This window comes from Corvus kubaryi, unplaced genomic scaffold (genome assembly GCF_017639235.1).
Source record: "Corvus kubaryi isolate FWS band 111438036 unplaced genomic scaffold, C.kubaryi_AGA036_p1.0 138, whole genome shotgun sequence".
Taxonomy (NCBI): Eukaryota; Metazoa; Chordata; class Aves; order Passeriformes; family Corvidae; genus Corvus; species Corvus kubaryi.
The window spans coordinates 22433690-22454859 of record NW_024580672.1 but is presented as its reverse complement, the minus strand read 5'-3'; the positions used below and the strand labels follow the sequence as shown (position 1 = coordinate 22454859).

Genomic DNA, 21170 nt, shown 5'->3' with positions numbered 1-21170 from the left:
GCCAGGGCTTTTCAAGCCTTCTCAAATGAAGGTTTAAAATAGCCCCAGGACCTGGTGATCCCATGGTCGGTGACCACAGCAGCTGAGCTGCTCTTCTCAGACCAGAAGTGAGAGAGGAGCACGAGAATGAAGTCACTGAGCCAACTGATGTCTCCATCAAAGAGCACTCACAGGGTGCTCAGAACCTCCCGGTGTCCCCAAACCCCGGCTCTGCAAAGGGTATCTCAAAATCCCTTCCAAATTCATTATCCTTAAGCAGAAATAAACTGCAGCAGTGCAAAATAAGTGTCCATTTGCTGCTTTCATCCCCTCTCCTCTGGCTCAGGTGTGTGCGGAGCACAGACCTGTTGGAGGACTCAGATCGCTCCCGCTCCTCGCTGCGATGAAGGAATTAAATACAAAATCTTCTGTAGGAAGCAATTGTGAAGAGTGGAAGTTTCTAGTCAGGCAAATAAATTGGATTTAAGTATATTACAGTCATAATCTTTTTCTGCCTCTCTCCAGACAGCCTTTGTACATGGAGAAATGAGAATGTATTCTCAGACAAATCTTGACCTGAGGGAGAAGGCTGCGGGAATCTGGATTTTCAATAACATAAGACAATAAAGCTCAGACTTCTAACCTGCCGCAATATGGTAAAAGTATAAAGAGCTTAGCAACTAATAAAAGAAAAGGGTCTTCCAACTCATATTTGAAGATCTAGACCCCCAAAAGGACACTTCATAAAGATCATAATGGGTTAGTCAGTATCTAACAGATACCATGTACCTTGTTGACCAATTGTCTGACAGTTGTCTTCTGCAGGCCTGGATATTAATAGGCCTTGTGTTGATTTCCTTGGGGTATTTTGTCTTCGTAATTGTACATCTCCTTGTTGTGACACTGCAGCCTGCTATGTATTTATTTAATGCCATTCCTGTAGAAAAAAAAAATATCAGTGTATGTATGCCATTGTTTCCCTCAGATGAGATGCACACACTGCAAATTTCCTCCCCCTCCGAGGTAGGAGAATCAAAGCCAGGCAGAGGGAGAGCTCCTGGACTTGGGGCAAAGAGGAAATCCAGATGTGTTTTCCCCTCAGGTGTGAATGTGTCTTACTCCCTGTGTTACACAGGGAATACAAAGGGATTCAATTATCACCGCATTTTGATTTCTAATAATAACAAAAACTCCTTCTAGAAGGGATTCCATTAAATAATGTTTTGACGGATAACGCTGGTGTAAAGTAGCTGTCAGTCAGGCAGCGAGATCAAGGGGAAACAGATGCACGAGGCAGATCACAGGGAGGCTTAGGGAGTGAAAATGAAGCCTGGTACAAACTCCTCTCACTAACAAAACAAAGGCTGGCTGGGGCCTCATCCTGCTCCCAGCATTTGCTGGGCAACTGCTGAGTAAAATGCAAATATTTGGAGATTGCCTTCGAGAGAGGAGTTGCAGCTCTCGGCAGCTCCTCAGGTACAGGGTGTTTAAAGCACTCCGTGTTTGTCACACCGGGCACAGGGAGGAGAGATGGCCTCCAGGCTCCCTGCTGGGGTTTTGGGCAACCCATCCCTCTTCCCTGCACCAGTCTCACCCCAGCTCATGGCCAGGACACCCTCACTGCCTGCAAGTCTGAAAATCCCAGATTTACCCAAGTACTGCGTTTCTCTGAACAAAACTCAGCCCCTGTTCGCTGCCTGGCCCCTCTTCCATGGCTTGGAGAAGCCCTGCCCTGCTCTGCAGCGAAATGGGAACTTCAGCCCATCATTCCATCATGGAATCCCAGACTGGTTTGGGTGGGAAGGGACCCCAAAGCCCATCCAGTGCCACCCCTGCCATGCCAGGGACACCTCCCACTGTCCCAGGCTGCTCCCAACCCCAATGTCCAGCCTGGCCTGGAATTTCAGGCATCTTCACTATCTTCACCTAAAAGTTTATCCTGTGATTAAGAATTTTCCTTTTGCTCCAAGTCCTGCACATAATTCCACACAAATGCTTTGTCACAAGCCCCTTTCCTCCACTAACTCACCCTGGCTGTGCTGATCCGAATTTTCAGCCACCACGAGCCCCTCAGGGCCATTCCTGATGCTGCTGCCCTTCTCCTGAGGCTTTCCAAGTTCTACCTCCAATGTGGGATTCAAGAGATAAATGGAACAACAGAGTGGAGGCAGCCTGCACTGGAAAAGACACGGGAGAGCACTAAGGGGAATATTAAAATTAAGAGTATTTTGATTTATAGCTGCATCCAAAGTCACAGCAGAGTGTGATGTGTGCCTGATGCAGATGGGGCTGCTCCAATCCTGAGCCTGGCACATCTCAGGATAACATAAATTGTGGGAAATAAGAGAAATAAGAGATGTGTTTCAAGGCATTTGCTTAGGGGCCAGATTAAATTACAACTAATTACAGTCTTTAAAAATAAATCTCCAAACTTTCCATGCAAGATCTGAACGAGCTCATTGAAAACTTTGAACTATATTTAGAAGTCATTCAGCTTTTAAAAAATAGATTTTATTTTTTTCCATTGCTGGTCTTCTCCTGGAAACTGAGCCCAAAGTTTAATATGGGATTAAGAAAGAAAATACCCAGGCAGAAGATTCACTGCTTTTCCTTCTGGAAGGACTTGGGTCAGACATGGCAAATTCCAGCTCCTTCTCCCAAAACAACCCCTCCACCCCAGGGTGCTGTTCCAGGGTTAAGAGATGTCTTAACCTACTCTAAGGAAACCTTCAATTAAAGTGTTTTAACTTAAATTTTTCAAGTTTCTAGGTAAAATTTCATCTGGGGACGAAAAATAACAAAACCAGTAAAAGTTTCTTGGAGGAAGAAATGAAGGGAGGAAGGGATCTGATCCACCCTCTCCATATTCCTCCAGCACCTTCCCCACCAGTGCTATGGGTAAAAATACAAATACAAATAGGAGGAAATTAGGGGGGTTTATTTTGCAGTGCTGCACTCATGGGAAAGTGCTGCAAATTATGGGATAAGGCAGAGGAATTATCCAGCCAGAGAATCCCAACAAAAACTGCTTCATGACTGTGCAAGAATCTCAAGGAAAATGGGAAATGCTCCTTTTTAAATGGATTATTAATACACAGTGAACTAAAGCTCAAGGCATTGCCAGTGCTTGAGGAAGGGTCAATAAAACCGCATTTTTTGGATACCTGATGTCAGGAATCTTTTCCTTTAAGCATCCAGGATTAGTGGCAGGAGGATGCTCTGCCCTGGAACCCCAGCAAGGACAGCACATGGCCTTGGGCTCCAGGGAGCTGCTTTTTCATTTGGCTTTTTTTTAAGCCCCCAGACAGAGTTACAAGATAAGAGAAGTGGAACTAAACTTAACGAGCAGCTAATTTTATCCTTTGTTTTGCCTGATAAACATCAGCTCGAAAAGTCAGAGCTGAAAACTGCAGCCACCCTTGGGAAGGAAATAACACGGTATATTTATAGTAAATATTCCTATTTTAGTCATTTTACACCAACCTCTGGCTGAAAAGTTTGGCTTCGTTCCCCCACTTCACCTGAAATTGTTTAAATAAATAAATTTCCATCAACACATTTTGCTGAAAAAACACTAAAAGGGGTTTATTTTGCCCCCAAAACTCATTTGGACACAAGAGCTCCTGAGCAGCCACCCCTCTCTGGGAAGCAGGGCTGGGCACACACAGGTTTTCCAGAATAAATGTATTGAAACATGTATTTTAATGCCACAAAAGTGCTGGAAATGAACAAAATTCTGCACAAGAATTTCACTCGTGGAGCCTGGGATATGATCAAACCTCCTGTGATGGAACTAGGCAGAATTTGGGGAAAATGTCCCATCCCTGGCAGTGCCCAAGGCCAGGCTGGACATTGGGGCTGGGAGCAGCCTGGCACAGTGGGAGGTGTCCCTGCCATGGCAGGGCTGGCACTGGATGGGCTTTAAGGTCCTTCCCAGCCCAAACCAGTCTGGGATTCTAAAAAAATGCTGAATCCTCATCCCCTCCAACCCACCAGCAACTCCATGCAAAGCAGCAACAAGCACACTCCAACGCCCAATATTTATCATTTATAAATTTATATTTATATTTATCATTTATTACAATATTTATCACTGTATTTATCCTTTATATTAGGCACTGTGCTGCAGCAGGAGCACTGCTCCTGCAGCCTGTCCATCATCTCTGCCGTTGTTTCATTGACCTACAACTTTCACATCTCTATTTTCAACCTGAGATTTAACCTGGGACCCAAACCCAGGGTTCGCTGTCCCTCTGAGGATGCCAAACCCCACAGAGGTGCTGCAGTGGCAAAGGAACTGTCACATCCCCTTTTCCTTCTGCATCCCAGCACCAAAGTTGCAGCTGGAACCAAGTGCAGGGATTTGTGGTCCAGCAGCTAAAAACCCTTGCTGGAGGAGACAGAGGGAAGCAGCCTAATGCGCTCTTGCCATGTGGTAATTTTCCAGATAAATGGACAGTTGCTTCAGCAGCTTCCCTGTTGAAGGTCAATGATCCATATAATACGGGCAATTACGGAAGTGTTTCCATTGCAGACTCGGTGACAAATTTTCAGTGCAAGACAACAGAGAAACTGGAGCAGCAGCACCAGGATGAGGGGACAAGGCTTGGGATCCCACAGCCCAGCTCCTGTCCGGGGTTTGCTGGAGGAATCAGCTCATTCTCCCCAGCTCACCTGGTAATTCTGTCCCCATTTGCTCCCATTTGGGCATTCCTTAATCCTCTCTTAATACTGAAACCAAGCTACCACCTCCTGGCTTTCACACACCCACCTTTCCTGCCTTCCTGGTCAAAGTTCAGCACTTGGCTATTTTACAAAGATTCTCTAGGGCTGAAGGAAAGGGAAACGATATCAAATAAGGGAGAACTCCTCAGCAATTTGAAAACTTGTGCTCCCAGCAGAGGCACAAACACAACCACTTTTAATTGCACTCCGAAGCAGGGCAGAAGGCATTTCTGGGGAGTGTGTACTGCTGATGTTCTGACCAGCTGCACCCAGAGCTGGCTGGAATCACGGCTCGTGGTTTAGTCATTGGATGAACATTCCCAGCAAAATGTGGATTGGAATAAATAATTGTTTTGTGTAATGAGCTGTGCATGAGGGCTCTGGTGACATGACCTGAGGGAACAGCAGGAAGTGGTGCCAGGGGAGGTTTAGGTTGGATATCAAGGAAAGGTTCTTCCCCCAGAGGGTGCTGGGCACTGCCCAGGCTCCCCAGGGAATGGGCACGGCCCCGAGGCTGCCAGAGCTCCAGGAGCGTTGGGACAGCGCTGCCAGGGATGCCCAGGGTGGGATTTTGGGGTGTCTGTGCAGGGCCAGGGGCTGGACTCAATCCTTGTGGATCCCTTCCCACTCAGGACACTCTGTGGTTCCATGAAATGACCACTGGCACCGTGGCATGGGTTGTTTCAACATCCCTTGCACTCACAAAAAGCACAGACCTCCCTGCCCAGCGTCACAAACCCGCCAGGAGCAATCAATACCAAACCTCAGAAAAGATTTCCGAGCAGCACCAGCAGCTCCAGCTCAGAGCTTGTAAAGCAAAGAGGTTCCTGCAGCTTCAGCACCTGCTTCTAAACCACCTCCACGCACCAAAATGTAAAACACACGGGTGCCCTCAGCCAAGCAGGGGCTGCACGAGTTTAACGATAAACACATAAGACCCTGAAAGACTTTTGTGATTTCTGAGGGGAATACATTAAACCTGTGGTAGTGCTTCCCTTGTGGATTGTACTTCTGTTTCAGTTTCAGTTTACTGCAGCTTTTACCCATCATGTAAGAGACAGAACTGCCATTTCATTCCACCAAAATGAACGGGAAACATCCGTAAAGAGCAGCCTTAATGGTGGAGGAATTCACCAGGGACAGCCTTTGGAGTTGTTCAAGAACCTATTTCAAAATTTAAGCAGATTTTGCTAAAAAAGGAAAGCGAGAAGAAAGACAGTTGAAATGCAGGATTTTAACCTTCATGTAGGAAATGAAAGGATGTTTGCAGGGCTACCAGCGGCAGAGCCATCCCTCCTCCCTCCCCACCAGCAGGAACACTCTGAAGGAGCCAGGACAGAGGCTGGCTTGTGCAAATAAGTGATTTTGGATGGGAATAATTAATAAAGGGGGTGGGTTTGGACACCATGTGAGGTCAGTGGCTCATTTAGGAAACGTGTTGATAACCCACAGCCATGGAAGAGCTGGATGGCTCTTGAATCACAGACTGGTTTGGGTTGGAAAGGACCTTTAGGACCATCCTGTCCAACCCCCTGCCACAAACAGGGACACTTCCCACTAGACCAGGTTGTCCAGATCTCGCAGGATTCCCACCAGCTTGTGTTTCTCAAGATCAGTAGGACTGGGACAGTCCAAGGGCTGAGCACCTCAGCTTCCTCCACCCTCAGGTCCCTCCTGCCCGCCAGCCCCAGATTTAAGCACGCAGGAAAGAGTTCTCCCTACATCACCCCAAATAATTAATGAGTTACATATTTTTAGACATCAGCAGGAATTTCCCCATGGAAAGGGTGCTCAGGCCTTGGCAGGGGCTGCCCAGGGAGGTTTGGAGTGCCCATCCCTGGAGGTGTCCAAGGAATTCCTGGAGGTGGCACTCAGTGACAAGGTGGGGATCAGTCACAGCTTGGACTCGATGGTCTGGGAGGGCTTTTCCAACCTCAGGGCTTCTGGAATTCTACCCAGCTGCCTTCTTGGAAGTAACACTGGGCTCCTGAGGCTCTTCCATAACATACAGTTAAATATGTGATGTCTAATCCAGCAGAATCAGGAAGCTGGATGTTTGGCAGACCTGTCATCAGCAGAACACTTGGAATTGCATTAATTCCCAAGCTTAACATGTTTTAGAATCACTGATTGACCACTGACCTCTCACTGCTGTGCAGAGCAGCTACAGCCAGCAAGTCCTGCGTGTGTGCTCCAAACTTTTCAGGAAGCCACATCCCAGACAAAGACACGGAAAGGATAAATTCAGTGTCTTTAAGGTGAGCTGAGGCTGCTCATGGAGCTCAGCACCCTGGGTTTCCCTGTCCTGAGCAGCAGCTTTTTGGACAAACACTCTGTACACAAAAACTCCTCCCCTAAAGCATCCCCAGACCTCTTTGCCCTTGTAAAGATTCTGTAACTCCATGCTGGTTCAGAAATTGCAGAAAAGTCGCCTCTGTTGTGATTAATTGTCCCCACAGTTTCTTGTGAAAATTTTCGAAGTTCCAGCTGGTCACACAGGGTTTGGTTCACAAAAGTGTCACACATTATTAGATTTTCTGATGAAACGGGCTCTTTTGTGATTCAGAAAGCCTCTGCTCCTCCAGACAACTGGCATCCTCTTTGTTATTCACCCCAGAGAGGAGGCAGCCAAACTGGAGTGCACTCGGATGGAAAGAGGCATTCCCAATCAGAAATGCAGATGGAGCATCGCTTGTGCAGTGTAAACAAAACAGCACCGACGTTTGGGAATCAGCTGAAAGGACTGGCAGGGGTTGGGTGGGGTTTGCTGCCCTCATCATCACCCCGAGAGCGAAAGCTCAGCGCTGCCCCACCCACAGGATGTGATGCCCCGGAAGATCCGGGCTCTGAATCCTGCTCTGGTTTGGATCTTGTCATGTTTAACTGGTGATAAATGCGGGTTAAGGGAAGCAGAAACATCACTGAGGCTGGAAAAGATCTCCAGGATCCCCAAGTCCAACCTGTGCCCCATCCCCACCTTGTCCCCAGCCCAGAGCACTGAGTGCCACCTCCAGGCCTTCCTTGGAAACCTCCAGGGGTGGGGACTCCACCACCCTTCCAATGCCTGACCACCCTTACCGTGAGAAATTCCTGCTGATGTCCAGCGTGACCCTCCCCTGGTGCATCCTGAGGCCATGAACAGGAGGGAGGATGCAGCACTGCCCACACCTCTACTGCCCCTGCACAGAATCACCGAGGGGTAGGGCTGCAAGGGACTCTGGAAATCATCTGCTCCAAGCCCTGCCAAAGCAGGTTCACCACGAGCAGGCTGCACAGGATCAAACCCAGGCGGGTTCTGATCATCCCCAGGGAAGGAGACTCCACAACCTCTGTACCAGGACTTGTCTTCGCAGCCCTCCACTGAGCCCTCTCCAGTTGTTCCTTTTCTGTCTTGACCTGGGACATGGAAACAAAAACCCAAGCCCACAATGAAGCCATAACACAAGATCCTGAAGTCTTCTGGAGGAACACCCACACGTGCAGACAGGGATGATCCAAGTGATGGAGTCCTCGTGCCAAGACACTCAGGAGGGCCTCACACCAGCAGCTGGACGGGAGCTGAGCTCAGCCAGGGGGAAGGGCAGCTCAGGGAACTGCGTGGGTGGGACCTCAAAGCTCATCTTGTTCCTACACAAGGGGCCAGAAGAGCCCCACATGGATGGGGCTGGCAGATGCCAATGGAGTCCCACCCAAACCTGCCTGTGCCAACCCACCAAGCTGTGGAGCTAAAATAATTCATTCCACATCAGGCTGCTGGAAATGGTCGGAGATGTTAAGCTGTGCATGAACTGGGGCACACAGTCCTAACCTTATACTCCAGCCATGGTTTCTGACCTCTCACCAGTCAGGAAAAAATTGTGTTTCCATGAAGGATCCAGCCCAGTAAAAACTGGAGCGTTGAGGATTACAAGGAAAGAAAGCAAACAGAAACACTGCAGTTGTGTAGATCCAAGGTGTATCTGCCTGCTGGACACCACCTGCAATTCCAGCTCCTTCCGGTCTCAAAGTCAAGATAAAAAAAGCCAAAAAAAAGGTTTAAAAAGTGCGAAAGAGCTTTCATGGATAGAAGAGTCATCATGTTCAGGGGACGTTTCTTCAGGATGGACTGCTGAAGTTCAGGGGAGAATGATCCACATGGGGTTAGCACCTCAGAAATTCCCAATGCAACACCCCATGTCTCACACCACTCAGGTTGTTTATCCACAGCAACACAAGATTTGAGGGTAAAAACTACATTTTCCACTATTTTCACCTGCCAAGGGATCCCTGTCCAAAGCACAAGCGCTTACTGGTGTCTAAACTTCCAGAAGCACAATTGTTCCTGAGGATACTAATAAATAATCCAAGTCTCCTCATCTCCTGCTGCCTGTTTTCCACCCCCCCCCCTCACTTTGCGTTATGCAAAACAGCAAAATATTATCATCCTTATAGCATCCTCCTTGAAAGGCAGGCGCTTCAAATATCATAAAGGAGTATTGTCATAATGAGGTTAATGACAATAGGGTTTCCAATATCAAAGAGCCAACACGCAGCTGCTTTATAGTGTGGAGTGATACAGCACAGAGCTCCGTAATGAGGGGAGAGAGTTTTTGGGTTACGCATTTTAATGAGTTGGTAATAAGCAAACGGCGACGGGAGCGGTGATTTGCATTTCACAGCCATTCCGATGGAACTCTCCGAGAGCACTCCCTGCATGGAGGGGGAGCACGAGCCCAACTTCAGGAGGATTTACACTGGGAACGTGCACAGGAGATTATGGGCGTTTAGAGACAAAAGTGCTCGGGAATTCGCTCGGGGAGGGAAAGCTGAGGGGAGGAATGCAATACCTGGGCCTGCTGACCTGTGGAATAAGTAGGAAAAACCACCACGTGTTTCATATCCCTTACTCCTCGCTTGTGTCTCAGTTTGCACCTTGGAGTAGTGAAGCACATCAGGGAGGGTGGGCAGGCCCTGGCACAGGGTGCCCAGAGCAGCTGGGGCTGCCCCTGGATCCCTGGCAGTGCCCAAGGCCAGGCTGGACATTGGGGCTGGGAGCAGCCTGGGACAGTGGGAGGTGTCCCTGCCATGGCAGGGCTGGCACTGGATGGGTTCTAAGGTCCCTTCCCACCCAAACCAGTCTGGGATTCTGGGATCTGGTGCAGCAGAAGTTGGGCTGCCGAGGGCTGAGGCCTGTGGTGAGCTCGCAGCATCCCCTGCTCGTTGCAGCTCACTCAATCCAGAGCTGTACCTTAAGAACAATGCATTCCTCCATTAATGTTCCTTATGGGAGACATAATCAGCTTCATTAGGAGTCATTATTATGGGAAAACCCTGGAAAAAGTATCATGTACAGGGAGGCAGCATGATCAATTAAAAACCTAGAATACGCGACTAATATTGACAGATGTTTACAGGAACCACCGTGGGAGGTCTGGCAGCTCCCACAGGCACAGCCCACCCTGTGCCCGACAGCCTTTTTGGGGGCAGCCAGGGCCACCACAGAGCTGGCACAGCAAGGTGTGCCCTAAAAGTGAGCAGCACAAATAGGGGTGCCACCACCAGAAGGTCACAGTGAGCACGTCCAGAGATGTCCCAGCACAGGAGATGCTGTGTCCCCATCCCTGCACCCTCACTGCCACCCCTCCAGCCACAGAGCTCTCACAGCAAACTGTGCAGGAAGATTTGTCTGAAGCCAAAAAAAAGTTAACTGTTGCAGTCAAAAGCAAAACATTTTGAACTGATAATCACGATTTTGTGATGGGTTCATTTGGGTGATTCAAAGCCTCAAACCAACAACCAACAGTGCCCTTTGCTGTCCCTGCAGCCCAAATTTGTTATGGAACAGCACAGAATGGGCAGGATGGGGTGGATGCACCTTTCAAAGCCACACAACTTCTGCCAGCAAAGGCCACGCCCAGCAGAGATGCCCAGGAGAGCCCCTGGGACAGTCCCTGCCCAGCAGCAGGACAGGCACAGCCCTGGCCAATGCCAAGAGCCCCTGGAAGGGTGCAGCATGCCCAGGGCTTGGGGCCTTTGTGACTGGGAGCAGCTTTTTGATGCTCCAGGTCAAACACAGCCCAAGCTCCAGTGGCACCACCCCCTTTCCTGGGACTGAGCATCCTCGCCCATAAGGCCCAGGAAATTACAGCCTCTGCTTGGTGAGATGATATTTTTAAGCCTCTACAAACAAGGGCTTGATCTTCCTAAGCAGTTTGGATCCTCTCTGCCACACACACTCACAGCAGCAGCTGACTGGGCTTGGGGGCTGTATCTGGCACAGCAGAGCAGGAATTGGGATGGGCAGGAATTCAGGCTGTGGTAGCCACTAAAAGCTTTTCCCATGGCATCTCTGGGGGTGAGAGCTGAGAGCTGTAATTCAGCAGGACTAATACATCAGTGCTGTGCAGTCGATAGCATTGATTTTGGTGGGACCAGCGTTTCGCTCAGTTGCAAAGAGTTGTTCCAGGAAGAGCTGGGTAACGGGGAGAGCTCCAGGAATGCCGGAGCCAAGAGCTCCCAGGGAAGGCTTTCCCATGGGGAACCCAGTGGTGCCAAAATTACAGGGACCAGGGAGAAGCGTTGCTCCTTTTTAAGCACACCCCATCATTAGCCCCACAGGAATTCTCCCTACAGTCCCGAGGAAAAAAGGCACAGGGACCACAGAGGTCACCTCAGTGCCCAGTTTAACACCCACAGCTGGAAGAAAGGCCTTGCACTGGGAGCAGCTGATTTATGATTTAAAAGAAGGAAAACAAAGCACACAGTAATGTGGAGCTTCAGAAGGAAGCAGAGTCTAAGGAAAGGGGTTTTTTATGTTGTTTTCTTATAAAAATCACGTGGCAGCTGGACCAGGGCAGTGATTGTCCCTCTGTACTTCGCAATGGTGAGGCCACACCTTCAATGCTGTGTCCACCTCTGGGTCCCTCAGGACAAGAAGGACACTGAGGGACTGGAGCGTGTCCAGGGCAGGGAACAGAGCTGGGAAGGGGCTGGAGCCCCAGGAGCGGCTGAGGGAGCTGGGAAGGGGCTCAGGCTGGAGCAAAGGAGGCTCAGGGGGGACCTTGTGGCTCTGCACAAGTCCCTGACAGGAGGGGGCAGCCGGGGGGGTCGGGCTCTGCTGGCAGTGAACAGGGACAGGAGGAGAGGGAACGGCCTCAGGCTGGGCCAGGGGAGGCTCAGGGTGGACAGCAGCAGGAATTTCCCCATGGAAAAGGTTGTAAAGGATTGGCAGGGGCTGCCCAGGGAGGTTTGGAGTGCCCATCCCTGGAGGTGTCCAAGGAATTCCTGGAGGTGGCACTCAGGGCTCTGGGCTGGGGACAAGGTGGGGATGGGGCACAGGGTGGACTTGATGGTCCTGGAGGGCTTTTCCAACCTCAGGGATCCTGAGATTCTGAGGCTCCACAGCCCAGGGGCAGCTGCAAGTTCAGGCCCTCCCCTGTTGCCACACAGAGACCCAGCTCTGCTTCCTCCCTGCAAACCTGAATTTGAGCACAACCACCCTGAGCCCATCCCAAGGGCCCCCTCAGCCCCGGGGCCACTCCCAGCCTGAGCAGCAGAAGGCTCCAGTTGCCATTGAGCCTTCCCAGAGCCCTCAGGTCCATGATCAAATCAAGATATACAGTCATTTACATCAGCAAGCTGTAATCTCTTTTAAATAAAGAATTATTGCTTCCTCCTTCAGCAAGCACTTGGGTGAGCTGGGCTGGCTCTTCCTGAAGCACTGTGATATCCCAGCAGGGACTGGCAGTGTTAAAAGCAGGGGGTACAGTCAAGAAAATGCTCAAGGAGGGCATGGAACACCAGGGCAGGTCATGCAGGTGCTCCCCACAGTGCCTTTAATCCTCTTTTCCATCAATCCCATCACAGCCTGGTGGGATCCTTGCTCCTGCAAGACATCCACCGAGTTCAGCGAGTCCCAGTAAAACCTGTAACCCTGCACAGGGACAACTGCCATTCCCAGGCCCTGCAAAAATAGCAGTCCTAGTCAGGAAAAGGGGAATACCGAGTGCTCTGTGTCCCATGGCAGGCTGCAGGCGTAACCTTTCGAGCTGTGTGTCCAGCCCACTGTGGGTATTATTGTCCCTGGGCCTTTGGCTCAGGGCAGGCTCGGGGTGCCAGCAGCTCTGAGGGAGCCCTCGCTAAGCCCACTGTCCACACAGGCTTAAAAATAGTCCAGGGGAACAACTGGTGCCTGTGCTGGAGGGAGGGGAATGGGGGAGAGTCAGAGCTCAGCCGGGCTGGGAGCAGCACCCGGGGCTCAGGTGAACGATCCCAGAGTGGTTTGGGTGGGAAGGGACCCCAAAGCCCACCCAGTGCCAGCCCTGCCATGGCAGGGACACCTCCCACTGTCCCAGGCTGCTCCCAGCCCCAATGTCCAGCCTGGCCTTGGGCACTGCCAGGGATCCAGGGGCAGCCCCAGCTGCTCTGGGCACCCTGTGCCAGGGCCTGCCCACCCTCCCAGGGAAAGATTTCCTCCTTACATCTGATCTAAATCTCCCCTCTGGAAGTTTGAGAAGTTTAAACGCTTTCTCTGAGGACTTGCAGAGCTGAGAGCTTTCAGGGAAGCAGCCGGTAGATGGCAGGGCTGCAAAGCCTGATAACATCCCTGATAACATCCCTGATAACATCCCCGAGAACATCCCCGAGAACATCCCCGAGAACATCCCCGAGAACATCCCCCGGCTCGCTCCGGCAGCACGAGGAGACAGAAGGAGCCTGTAAACACCAAAGTTTTCATCCCTCAGCTGCCCTAACAGGATCTGCTGGGGCATCCGCAGAGAGATCTCGAAGCCTGACGGCTGGAGGATTACAATTAGCACCCCAAACCAGCCGGATCAGGGAGATCCAGTCAAGTCTAAGCTGATTTTCAAAAGCAAATCAAGTGGAGCTTGTGAAAGTGCAGATAATTTCTCTGCAGTGATATCTGGCTCATTTCAGGCATCAGACAATTTATGGCATTGCCATCAATACGTGTGTGGGATGGTAAAGAAAGCCCATGCCAGTGCCTGCTTCCAATCCCACAGAAAATAAATATCCTTTTCCCTACTTTCATTAACTTTTCAGTAAAATAAATCCAGTATTTTTCTCCCCACTGGTCATGCACCTTCTTCACAGTGTGGATCTCACCTTAATGCCCAAAATACCACTTTTAGACACTACAGGAATTTTAAATATCACCTCACAGGAGGAATAATCAGAGCTGCTCACTCCTGGCTGGGCAGCACCAGGTGATGCTCCTGAGTGCAAGGGAAGGACCCATCCCACATCAGCGGTGGCTGAGGACACACATGCACTCAGGGATCTCTCTCCTGAGGGTTTCAGGACATGGCTTCACTCCGCCAGCAGCTCTACTAATTGTACTTTTATATCAGGCAGTTTTAAGAGCTTTAGGAAATCTTATTTTGAATTTAGTGGTGTTTCTAATGCTACTCTAAGTCAATACAGATGATTTCTGTATCAACTCGTTTCATCTCAGCACGGTGATTTTTAAATTTTGGATTATTTTAAATTTGGATAATTTTGGGGTATTATTAATTTGTACTATTGTTCTCCACTGTTGCCAGTTCCTGAGTGAAAGCAGCTCCTTTTCCCCTCTTTCCAGAAGGATCTGCAGCAGGGGTTGCTCAGAGCTCAGCCAGGGCTGGAGTGCCCCGGGCTGCTGGTTTGGGGTCTCTGCACTGCTGGGCTCTGCCAGAAAACACCCACAATGGGCAGTTTGGGTTTCTTACAAAGACCAGAAAAGATATTTCTTGACTTTGGCCTCATCTGCATGGAATTAGAGCCCTCAGTTGGCATCCCCGAGGGATTCCAGCTGTACCGAGCAGATACTGACCCGGCCTTGTGGGCACAGCCTGGCACAGGCCCTGCAGAGCACTGCCATGGGGTGCTCTCCCCACAGCGCTGCTCCGGGCATGGCACCCCCCAAACCAGCCTCGGGAAGAAATTCCCCACCTTTTTCTTTAAGTATTTATGAGGAAAAAAGCAGCAGCAAATTGCTTCCTGATTCCCCTGCTTCCCTTACCTTTTTTGTGCATTAATCCACATTGAACCTCTGGATTTTGGCAGCTGTGCCAGGGCTGGACAGCCCTTTTGGGGAAGAAATTTTCCCAATATCCAACCTGAGCCTCCCCTGGTGCAACTTGAGGCCATTTCTTCTTGTCCTGTCTTGGGAAAGAGACCAAACCCCACCCAGACCCTCCTTGCAGGGAGTTTTAGAGGGCAAGAAGGTCCCTTCTGATCCTCCTTGGTGGGTCCAGCTGGGCTGGTGGCTCCTGGGCTGGGATTCCTGGGTGCCAGCCTTGTGCTCAGGACACTGAGGGGGCACATGGAGAGTCCCCTTAAATTGATAAATACAGTAATTTTAATTTTGATTGAAAGTTCCTTCTAAGCTGGCACCTCATCTGTCCAAGCTCGGGCACTTGGAAGCTCTTCTGGTTTGTGCTTGGATCCAAAATCCATGAGGAATTCATTCAGCAGCAAATCCCACTGGCCAGGGCAGTCAGAGCACAATGTCCAGCACCAAACAGTGAAGATCTGATCCAGAAAATAAGGAGGAAATCGCATCAGTAGGAATCATTAATTGCTGGGAAAAACTTACCGAGACTTGCTGTGCACTCTCCGTAACTCACCTTTTTAATATCAATATTATAAGTTGTGCCCACATCCAGAGAGGGTTTGGTGAAGCCCTCAGGCTGTGTCATTCCAGGGATCGGGTGTGGTGGGCTCAGTGTTTTATAGGGACTCGCTGAAGCGACCCCAAAGCCCGTGGAAACGGCAGCTCCCAGGACTGAAGCATTAAAAGGAAGTGTGCTGTTACGTGTAACAAGTGATTATCTGGCACTTAAACAGGAAATCGGATGCTCCTTGCAGTGCTGAACGTGAGGAGAAGGAGCGAGGTAATGGGCGAGGTGAGAGGTGGTTAATGCCGGAATGTTCCCCTGTGCGCCACTGGCGGGACCATTCTGGAATATTGCATACAATTCCTGGCATATCCATACAGGAAAATGGCTCAGAAATATGTAATGCTCACGGAAATGTGGCATGAGGGAGTAAAGGATCACTGCCTGCTCCCGTCTGAGAGGTGATAAATACCCAGGGAGGGGGGGGTTTGTGCAGGTGATCAGACTTGACATAATTGTGAGTGGTGGGATTACCCGGGATTCCGGGCCTTACCCGGATTTACAGGAGCTGCAGTGTCTGAGGGAGCTCTCAGCTTCCAGGGAAACAAATACATAATTACTGGCCTTGCTGAATATTTAGGGTAGTTTGGAAATACCAGCTTGAAGGAAGAGATCCCAGAGTCCCAGAACCCTTCAGGTTGGAAAGGCCCTCCAGGATCATCGAGTCCACCCTGTGCCCCATCCCCACCCTGTCCCCAGCCCAGAGCCCTGAGTGCCACCTCCAGGAATTCCCTGGACACCTCCAGGGATGGGCACTCCAAACCTCCCTGGGCAGCCCCTGCCAAGGCCTGAGCACCCTTTCCATGGGGAAATTCCTGCTGCTGCCCACCCTGAGCCTGCCCTGGCCCAGCCTGAGGCCGTTCCCTCTCCTCCTGTCCCTGTTCCCTGGCAGCAGAGCCCGACCCCCCCGGCTGCCCCCTCCTGTCAGGGACTTGTGCAGAGCCACAAGGTCCCCCCTGAGCCTCCTTTGCTCCAGGATGCCAAGGGACAAATAAAGAGCACCTTGCAAATCGTATTTTTTATCCCTTTGAGTATTTAATCAAAAGAAGTTCTAAGATGCTAAAAAACCCAAATAACTTGAGGAATGTGTGCTGGAGCCTGCCTTGGGAAGCCACCAAAACCCCCTTGCCTGGATCACCTGAACCTGGGCTGGACAGAGCCCTGACAGGGCAGCCTGGCACTGCCAAAGTTCTCCAAGTGATAAAATCAGATTTTTTTTCCCCCATCCTATATCTATTATTTTGCTAATTTTAATTTACTAAATTAATGAAATGAAAACCCAGCACAGGTGAGGGCTTGGTGCCTTCCTCAGGAAGGGATGCAGATGCAGATGCTGCTGATGCTGCTGAAGTTGATGCTGCAGAAGCTGCCTCACACCCCATCCCTGCACTGGACCTGGCTCCAGGAGCATCAGGTCTCCAGGCTGGGAAAGGAATCTCCACTCCAAAGCTCTGTTTAATTGAAGCAGTGTGAGGGCAGCTGTAAAAGCTGACAGCTTTATATCCACTTTTTAAAGACAGGACAGAAGAGTTCCTCAGCCACTCCAATCAATTTCTGCCTCTTTTTGTGCATGAAGAGTTCTGGATAAATTGCATCGAGGTGTTTTAAACTGCTGAATAGCTCCAGGTAAATTTTACAGGTGTCAGCTGCTGTCTATAAACTGTCCAAGAGTCCTATAAAAGGCTGGGAAACAAGAGCAAAATTAGGAGATAAATCTATCACTTCAAAAATAAGTAAACAAGTGAAGTGTATTTGCAGTGTTACTTTTGAGCACATCATTGGGATGGAGCACTGCAGGTCACAAACACCTTCTGGCACTGCTAATAATCAGGATGCACTAATGAATTAATGGAAATATCCCCCAAATTCTTCCTTTCTGGGGTTTGTGATATCAGCCTGACCAGCTTCACTTCTGTGCTGATACACTGAGCATTTTCTTATTTTATTTCATGTTTAAATTTCACAGCTATTACACTACAATAAAAGCAATAAATAATAAATAAGCTCTTACCTACATCACACATAATTTCTAGAAGTTCAACAGATAAAAATATGAGCCTTATAAAAACTGAGCACCTGATTGTGAGCTAAATTCAAGCAGCAAAACACGGATTTTGCTTGCTAGAAATGCAACAGAAAAAGAGATTGTGGGTATAATTCCACTCAAAACAAAGCAGACAAAAGAGAACCCACTAAAATCCATTATTTAGTGAGTTCAAACCATACCTGGGCAGGTCTCCGAGGTGCTGACCCCTGGGATCACTCATTTTACCTTAAAAGAAACCAAGGCCTGCCTTGGTTTTTATCTCGTTTCCCGCTTTATTTGCTGTTTGTGTTCAGCCAAAGTTCATTTCTTCATGAAGCTGCTCAAACAGGAATTCCAGCCCTGTCCATAATTTATGGGTAACGATACATGACCTGGATGGAAGGAGACAGCCACTGGAACAGTGGGGTGCACCTGGGTGCCTCCCTGCTTTGGGATCTGGCTGCAGAACGCGACCCCTGATCCACCAGGACCCAGCACGGGAAGGGATGAGGTGTCCGAGCCTTGGCGTGCCCCAGCCCTGGTGAGATCCAGTGCTGGGATGAAGAGCACGGAGCAGGAACTGGGAAAGGAGGGATTTCTTCAGCCAGTGCCAGCATTTTGATGGACACAGGTGGGATCCAGCGGAAGGTGTCCCTGCCTGTCCGTGTGGTTGGAGCTGGAGGAGCCTGAAGGTCACTCCCAAGCCAAACCAGTCTGTGATTCCAGGGTTGATTCTCTGATATGAACTTCCCCAAACCCTTCTCCCATTTCCGTTCTCGTGCCAGGAGCTCACAACCAATTCTCCCTCATGGGCATATCCCAGTGTCCTGTTGGATATTAAGACACCGCTGGCTGCAAGTCAGCATTTCATATAATATTTAACATTTCATTTCCTATTTCATTCCTCAGGAATATTCACAGTATTTTACCTGGTAACTTCTCTTTTTCATACTTCACGTGCGGCTCAATGGGAGCTGAGTTACTCAACTCAGTTACAGGTTTGGAAAAAACTGGTTTATATTTATTATTTTCATCCTTTGCCAGGACAGGGACACGGGAAGTGCCGTAATTGAAGCAGATAACTCCGACTTTCTCTCCCTGCGAGCGCATTGTCATGCACATACATCTTGATTAGATCATTTGCCTCGTGAAAAGGAGGCATTTTTGTGCCGTGGTGTCTCAGATAATTTCCAGCAGAGTCTGCTGGTGGAGTTCTCCGCTAGCAACATTTAAATTCGATATTCTTCTGGCTGCTGTTTATTTTTCCCGAGCCATCACGTTCCCCCCCCCTCATTCCACCTGTCTCCATCAGCAGGTCGCAGCACTTTCGCATCGGCAAACAGGCCTGGAGGCAAACATTCCCTGTCGCCGCTGGTTTCTCCTGGAATCCCTGGGAGCGATGGGGAAGCGCCGCGTTCCCGCTCGCCTGACAGCCCGCCCGGGCTGGCGCACGAGTCGCTGGGATTTTGGCTGCCGTGGTCCCTGCTGGGAGCTGCTGCCACACTCTCTCTTGAACTCGTGGTCACACAAAGAGTGACCTCCCACCCCACGCCCCCGCTGCCAGGAGGGCTCCGAGCCGGGGGATTGCGGCCCCTGCACAAAGACAGATCCTTAAGGAAGGGGCAGCGCTCCAGTCAATGTCCTCTTACATCCCTGACACTTCCCACTAAAGCATTTAACCCCAGCACTGTTGGTTTAAAAGGCTGGAGCAGAAGCAACCTTTCTTTTCCGAGGAGCACAAGCAGCACGTGAAAAACACAGGATGTTTTTAAATGTTTATGAAGTGGATTGGTGACGATCCTCGCGACAGGAGAGGGGCACAATTAATTTCCAAGCCTTACAGCTCTTCTGAGGGGTGTAACAAGAGCGGGAGGAAGGGGAAGGTTTTGGGGAGAGCATCCCCTGCAGCCTCGGGAACATCACGTGGCTCTGGAGGAATCTGCTTGATAAATATTTTGTGGACACCGATTTGTCTCAAAAAGACACCACCTCAGCCTCCAAGCAGAAGGGAGCTGCTGTGAATGAAAGCAAGTTCCCTGCTGTTTTCCAGCAGAACGTTCCTTGGTTTGTGGCGAGGTGTTGGGCTGGGTGGAATCCGCAGGGCTCGGCCTGGAGCACCCAGCTCTCCCTGGCTCTGCCTCCTGATTTCATCCCTGCTGGCTTCTCAGAGCCCACAGAGACATTTTATCCTTCCCAGTCAGGAGCACTTTTTAAAACGTGTGCATTTCCCACAATTTTCTAGGCATCTATAAATTTCCCCGAACTGAATGGCCCAACCCGTGCACTCAGGATGCTGTAAAACAATTAAACTCCAGATCCCTCAGTTACCCACGGGACCTCCTAGGACCTCTTTGGATGACTCCTGCTGGGTCCCCAGACCTCAGGTCCACCCTCCCAGCCCCAGACCAGGCATGAAACCCCTTTCCCAAGCCCTGAGCTGGCGCAGCTCCGTGCCTGTGCCTGTGGCGGGGATGCCTGGGGACACTGGGGAGCAGGACCAGAGTTGTGCTGTCTTTTCCAGGGCTAACCCCAACTTTCACCACCTGCAGCACATCTGGGCAGCTGTTTCCGAGGGGCTTAAGCAGCAGCTGAGCTTGTCCATGGGTGAACACAGCAGGATAACCCCTTGAGGTTCCCCTGACCGGACGCAGCTCCGTGGTGGTCACCTGTGCCTGGGGTAGCCTTGCCCATGGTCACTGTCCCCCTGCCCACCCCAGACATGGCTCTGACATCCTCCAGACACCACATCCAGGCTCCTGCCCCGCTGCCTGCAGCCTCCCTCCTCTCCCAACTGCTAAAACCCTTCATTGTACAAATTAAACCCAAACCAGGGAGTAGCTGCCGTCAGAACCAACCTGGGGGTGAATGTTCCCTGAATTTATAACCAAGGCCAACACCGATAGGTTTATTTTTCCATAAGTGTGGCTCCAGTCCTAAACGCCGGCTTCACTTCCCTGCAGGAATCTGCTTGACTTGGAAACCGCTACTTTTTTTTTCTAAATACCTTCACATCTTGTAGCTGCACATCCCTCACAGAGGTGCTGGAGCTCTAGGAAGTATCCGTGGTAGCGGAGAGCTCGCTAAAGATCTCAGCAGTTGTCCCTCCTCGAGGATTAACCAATGCTGCAGGAGTTCCTGGGCTAAACTGGGAGAGGGAGGGGAAGGAAGAGCAGAAATAAACAAAATAAAACCTCTCGCAGCCAGTCGCATTCTTTGCGCATCGCCGGCACGGCCGCCCGCGCTTCGAATCAAAGCGCAGAGCAGCCGACAAGTTCTGGGACCCCAGTGCCGCCAGTACCGCCCCAGTATGGCCGAGGAGGTGGGCGCTGGGCATCGGCTCCGGCCGGAGAGGGGGAATTAAAGGAGTTGGAAAGATGTGAGCGGCGCCTCGGCGGCAGCTCGCGTCCCGCAGAGCCAGGAGCGGTGAGTTCCCACGCGGGACATTCCCGGGGGTCGCATCCCCGCGGGACAAACTGTTGCGTTTCTGGAGCGTTTCGCTGCGCGGACGCGGGGCCGGGCGGCCGCTCCTCGGGCCGGGGCGCGGGGCAGCCCCGCGGGAGGCGGGAGGGGAATCCGCGGCTCCGCGGCGTCCTGGGACGTAGCGGACGGGGCGCGGGGCGGCCCCGGGGATGCGCAGCGGGGGCCGGGGCGGCCCGGGACGGCCGGGACGGGGCGAGGTCGGGGCTCTCCCCCCCTCGCTTCCCCAGGGGCCGCGCCGCCGATTCCGCCCCCGCGGCGCATCCCCGGGGCCGCCCCGCGCCCCGTCCGCTACGTCCCAGGAC

The 21170-nt window shown here is 50.9% G+C and overlaps 1 long non-coding RNA gene across 1 annotated transcript in view; it reads left to right on the top strand.

Moving 5' to 3' along the window:
- The first annotated feature begins 20566 nt into the window (after positions 1-20566).
- Positions 20567-21170, top strand: part of LOC121660306 — a 6029-nt gene continuing 5425 nt past the window's right edge. Inside the window, exon 1 of the long non-coding RNA XR_006014590.1 lies at positions 20567-20811. This is a non-coding gene — a long non-coding RNA (uncharacterized LOC121660306). The remainder of the gene's footprint in view (positions 20812-21170) is intronic.